Source organism: Aulostomus chinensis, chromosome 4, assembly GCF_037954235.1.
Source record: "Aulostomus chinensis isolate RoL2024-O1b breed Wild chromosome 4, RoL_Achi_v1.0, whole genome shotgun sequence".
NCBI lineage: Eukaryota > Metazoa > Chordata > Actinopteri > Syngnathiformes > Aulostomidae > Aulostomus > Aulostomus chinensis.
The window spans coordinates 28255804-28261919 of NC_141323.1; the positions used below are offsets into that span (position 1 = coordinate 28255804).

General features: G+C 39.2%; 1 non-coding gene across 1 annotated transcript; it reads left to right on the forward strand.

The window, feature by feature from the left end:
* The first annotated feature begins 5689 nt into the window (after nucleotides 1–5689).
* On the forward strand, nucleotides 5690–5808 carry LOC147265243 (5S ribosomal RNA). The gene has a single exon (XR_015114473.1). It is a non-coding gene; the product is annotated as a 5S ribosomal RNA (ribosomal RNA).
* Nucleotides 5809–6116: the final 308 nt, after the last annotated feature.

Consider the following 6116-nt stretch of genomic DNA (forward strand, 5'->3'; position numbering starts at 1 on the left):
TTTTACAAAAGCTAGAAGGGTGGGGAGTCTCAGCTGCATCAACTATAAGGAGGAGGATGTGGCCGGGTACGCAAATTGCTGATGGGACGCGGTTTCTCAAAGTAAAGTTTACAGATAAAGTCCAATCTCTGCCTTATTCAGCACGGTTTGACACAGCAATGGGACCGGAATATTTCAGGGTCATACATGATAGGCAGGCTAGGGTGTGTAGGATGTGCCTCCAGCCGGGGCACATCCTAAGGGACTGTCCTGAGTTCTCCTGCCATAAGTGTGGTGTCCAGGGGCATTATGCAAGGGAGTGCAACAGGAAACCTAATAAGATACAGAAATGTGAGGTGTGTTGGAACAAAATTGATGAATGTAATTGTAATTATAGTGATGAGGATATTGTGGTGGAATCTGGATCTGAGGAGCTGTACAGTGAGATGGAAGGTTTAAGTGAGGGAGGAACGGAGGATGAGGAGGAAGATGACGAGGTGGGTAGTGGCGCCGCCAAGCAGGCTGCCGGTGAGGGTTACGCCCCTCAGAGAACCCAGAGCCCTCCTACAGTGGTGCAGAGCCCAGGCACAAGGCTTGGTTCAAGTCTGAATGACATGAGCACTGACTCAGGCCCACAGCAGAGAGGAAAGGATGGAGGAGGAAACGGGTCCGAAAAGGAGCCGGAGCCTTCTCAACTCCTGGAATCAATGGAGGTGGGGGATACCCCAAGAGAATTGCAGCCGGCGGCAGCCACATCCACCAGGGTACCTACCTTAAATGTGCCCTCCACCTTCCCTCCTCAGAGTAGATCAAACAGTGACTCGGAAATGGACTTTGCCACAATAAAAAATATTCGGAAAAAGCACACCTCAATAAAAGATGCTGCGATGAAGAAAAAACAGAAGAAAGAAGGAGGGAGAGGTAAAAAATCTTGAGGGAAAATTGGCTGTTTAAAGGTTTTTTTGGTCTGACCATGTTTCTGCTGCACTCCCTTAATGTCAATGGACTCCGCACTTATGGCAGGATGACCGCCATTTTACTTAAAAGCAAGTGTGACATTCTCTGCTTACAGGAGACAAGGTGGGAAGGGGATAGCGTGGCGGCAGCAAGCAAAATGTGGGAAGGAGATGTCTTTTTTAGCAACGGCACAAGTAAATCTTGTGGCGTAGCTATTTTAGTAAAAAAGACTATAAGTACCAATAGCAAGTTAATATATCATGACAAGAAAGGTAGAATACTTATTATAGATGTTTGCATAAACAATAGAACATACAGAATTGTTAACATATATGCCAGTAACTGTGAAAAGGAAAGGAAAATGTTTCTAAATAGTATAAGCAGATGGATAGATCATAGAACCATAATAATAGGAGATTTCAATATCGCATTAACTAAGGATGATATATCAATTAACAATGTATACAAGAATGACACAAGCAGAACTGAGCTATATAATTTAATGAATATTCACAATTTGACAGATGTATGGAGAATTCACAACCCATTCAAGAAAGAGTACTCCAGAAGACAGGTTGTGCAGGGAAAAATGAAACAAGCCAGAATAGATTTATGTCTAGCGGCCCCTGAAGCAACAAAACAGATCAATAAAATACAATATAATTATAACGCATGGAGTGATCACGCAACAATTGAGTGTTACTTGGGTGCTGCAGGAGGTTTCAGGGGGGGAGGTACCTGGTGCCTCAACTCCAGCCTCCTGGCAGATTCAACTTACGTTAAAAAAATCACAAAACTGCTTGATTATGCAAAAATTGAAATGAAAATAGAAAATAATTTTATAGAAAAGTGGGAAATTCTAAAGCAAAGAATTAAAAGAAGTAGTATAAATTATAGTAAAGAGAAAAAGTGGAGAGAGGAGCTGGAAGAAAATCGACTAAGAAAATTAATCAATCATGAAATAGCATTATTTGATAAAGAACCTAACAGAAACACAGAAAACTATGAATTATATAAAGCAAAACTAGGAAACATAGAAAAAATAAAATGCAGAGGTGCAATGATAAGAAGCAGAGTTAAAAATTTAGTAGAAGGAGAAAAATGCACCGCATATTTTTTGGGGCTCGAAAAGCAAAAACAAAACAAAACTATAATAGAAAAAATCAACGATATAACTGGAAAAGAATATGACGATCAAGAAAATATACTAAGAGTAACTACAGAGTTTTATAAAGAATTATTTGATAATGGATATAGCAATAGCGAAGAGGTAGACAAGTTGTTATCAAATATCCAAACTAGTATTTCAGTGGAGGATAAGGAATGGTCTGATGCACAAATTACTATTAATGAGATAAAGACGGCAATAGATAGCTTAAATAAAAACAAAAGTCCAGGGGTAGATGGTTTAACAGCAGAATTTTATATTTGTTTCAAAGAGCAGATAGCTCCCCTGTTGCTGTCATTGTACCACTCAATGGAACGGGAACAGAGAACATCCAATACATTCACTGCAGGAATAATTTCACTTATCTACAAAAATAAAGGTTCAAAACAGGATATAACAAACTATAGACCAATAAGTTTACTCAATACAGATTACAAGATACTGACCAAAACACTGGCAAACAGGCTTAAACTTACAATAGGAACCATTATTGGTAATACACAGGCATACGGCATACCAGATAGAGACATCATAGATACGATCCTTACAATAAAGGATACCGTCAGGACAATGGCAGCACAGGGGGGGTATCTGCTCGGAATTGATTTGGAGAAAGCATTCGACAGAGTAGAACATCTTTTCTTATATAAAACTTTAAAAAGATTTGGATACGGTGAAGGCTTTATTAGATGGATTAAATTATTATATGATAACGCATACAGTCAAATAAAGATAAATGGACAACTAACAGAAAAGATCAAATTAAAAAGATCGGTAAGGCAAGGATGCCCGCTTTCGGCTCTTTTATACAGTATTGTTGCTGAGCCACTAGCTTTAAGTATAATGAATGATAAGAATATTATAGGTATAAAAACTTATAGAGACAAAGTCGTTAAAATAGCACAATTTGCGGATGATATCAATATAATGTTTAAAAATGAAGAAAATTTAAATTATATTATAAAACATCTAGAAAGATATGAAAAAGCATCAGGAGCTAAGGTTAACAGAAATAAGTCAGAAATGATGGAATTCGGTAAAAATAGTTTAAAAAATAATTGGGGTTTTAGCACTAAAGAATACAGGAAAATACTGGGTGTATACATTGGTAAAAATGAAGGGGAAGCCAGGGACTTAGGGTGGAGAGAACTTGTAAAAAAGGTAGAAAATACACTTAATTTATGGAGAAGTAGGGGTTTAAGCCTGAGAGGAAAGGTAATTGTCATCAATGCCTTAATACTGTCAAAAATTAATCATGTTTTGGGGGCCTGTGAGCTACCGCAGTGGGCACTAAATTCGCTCAATGAAGCGATCTCCTCCTTCCTTTGGAGGGGAAAGGGAAATTCGATCGCTCATCGGGTGATAATTGCTAATAAAAGGGAGGGGGGATTAGGACTAATTGACATCAGTGCAAAAAAAGATGCACTCAGGGCCAAATTAGTTAGAAATTTTCTCGATTCGAACAGGCAGTACCCCTGGGAGGACACAATGGCGGGCTACCTGGCTGAGTACGGGGAGGGGGAGAAACTCCCTCTTTATCACCTCCTTCCTGGGAAAAGCCATGGCTCGCTACCGATGTTCTACCAGGAGGTGCTAGAGGCATGGGGCAAATTCCTGCCCCACCTCAGGCCTAAGTGCAGTCAGAAAAGTCATGTGCTGCAGTTACCTTTTCTCGAAAGCACCTTTTTCACACACAATGGTAGGACACTTAAATGCAGGGCACTTCAGCAACATAATATAACAAGGGTCGGTCAAGTGGTGGGGGAAAGGGGTCTGTTCAGTCTCAGGAAAGTCACAACCCAACTCAAAAAAACAGGGACACCGTGCAGAAAGGATTACCTAAATGGACTAGGTAACAAAATCAACAGAAACATAACCTCACTGTGGAGAAACTTAATCATCACGGACAAATCGAGAGCAGACCCCGAACTCCCACCGCTTGAGCTTGTCACACAGTACACAGGGAAAGAGCTGTCACAGGTGAAAACAAAGGACTGGTACACCATAGGGATTAACTCAATTAAACGCACTCCAAAAGCAGAAAAACACTGGGCACAATTATTCAAGGGAATACCGATAGGAAAAATCTGGCAAAACCTTAACATACCTTACATGGACAGCAATACTTTCAAGCTAGAATTCAATATCAGACACAGGAGAATTTTCACAGGAATCAAATTACACCAGATTAATAAGGAAAACTACAGTAGGACATGCCAAATCTGCAATAAAGAACCGGAAGACCAGGAGCATCTATTCATCAACTGCAAGGAATCGGATAAATTCAGGAATTTCATCAGGATGCTACTGCAAGAGCACTGCAATTTCAGTTTGACAGATGAAACACTATGGACATGGACTCTTCTCTTTGGTACAACACTGAAACAAAAGGATCAGAACAGGACTCTCATAAATACCATACTCACTTTTGCAAAAAAATCAATATGGACAACTAGAAACTACGCTCTCTATGAAAAGAAGAAAATAAACATATTTGGGGTTTTTTACACAACACTCTTGACGCACCTACAAATCTTACATGACATGGACAAGGATATTTTTGAAAACACTTTCTGCAGGAAAAACACATTTTTCAACATAGCAAATGGCAAAATTGAAATAAACAAGATTGACAATGGTATGTTTTCTCTTCAAATTCCCAGCTAAGTAGTCTCTTTTTTTTATAAAGCAAAGTATTTTTCAAATTTAATAAAGGGGTGAGCAAATTGGGTGGTTTATGTTTTTGGTGTGTTTAACATTTCATTTTGATAAAATTTCATTTAAAAAAAAAAAAAAAAATTGTGTGTGTGACACTTCACGACAGGAATTTGTTCTTTTTAGTCCCATGAGTTTTTTTTTGTCTCTCTTTAATTTTTATTTATTTTTTTTGGAATGACCTGCATTGCTCCAGTGGCTGTCGGCACATAGTGTTGGTTTATTTGTCTAAATTTAACTTAATTAAAAAAAAAAAAAAAAAAAAAAAAAAAAAAACTCTGATGGTGTTTTCATCAAGTTCGAGGTGTATCAAGGGTGGGGGGTTTTTTTTGGTAAGATTTCTTTCCTGAAGGAATTTATTTTTTATATAATTGTTAAATTTTGTCATGTAAATAAGAATGTACAGTTGGTAAAAATGTATGATGTATTTTTGATAATAAAAGACAAAAAAAAAAAAAAAAAACACGCCCGATCTCGTCTAATCTCGGAAGCTGAGCAGGGTCGGGCCTGGTTAGTACTTGGATGGGAGACCGCCTGGGAATACCAGGTGCTGTAAGCTTTTTTGTTTCTTTGTGAGGAAAGGGCAGCTTTGAGTCTTTGGGGACCAGCATGAGCGAGCTTCCTTCACACACCTTTTCTTGACGCGCCTTTCTCAAGCTTTGAAATTGAATGTCATGCAGCGTGTAATTTGAAGTAGACAGATAGCAGATACAGTACTTTTCTCTCGATGACATCAACATTCTTTTCTTTGTATTGACAGGACACCTATTTGGCGTGTGAAAAGACCCTGAGGCTGTTGCGCATCACTTTTTTTCTGAGGTTGTAAGGTTTGTGAAATGGATATAGAGCCCATGTGTGTCAGAGTCAAGGGCTTACGGCCATACCACTCTGAACACGCCCGATCTCGTCTGATCTCGGAAGCTAAGCAGGGTCAGGCCTGGTTAGTACTTGGATGGGAGACTGCCTGCGAATACCAGGTGCTGTAAGCTTTTTTGTTTCTTTGTGAGGAAAGGGCAGCTTTGAGTCTTTGGGGACCAGCATGACCTAGCTTCCTTCACACACCTTTTCTTGAAGCGCCTTTCTGCAGCTTTGAAATGGAATGTTATGCAGCGTGTAATTTGAAGTCGACAGATGGCAGATGCAGTAGTTTTCTCTAGATGACATCAACATTCTTTTCTTTGTATTGACAGGACACCTTTTTGGCGTGTGAAAAGACCCTGAGGCTGTTGCGCATCACTTTTTTTCTGAGATTGTAAGGTTTGTGAAATGGATATAGAGCCCATGTGTGTGAGAGTCA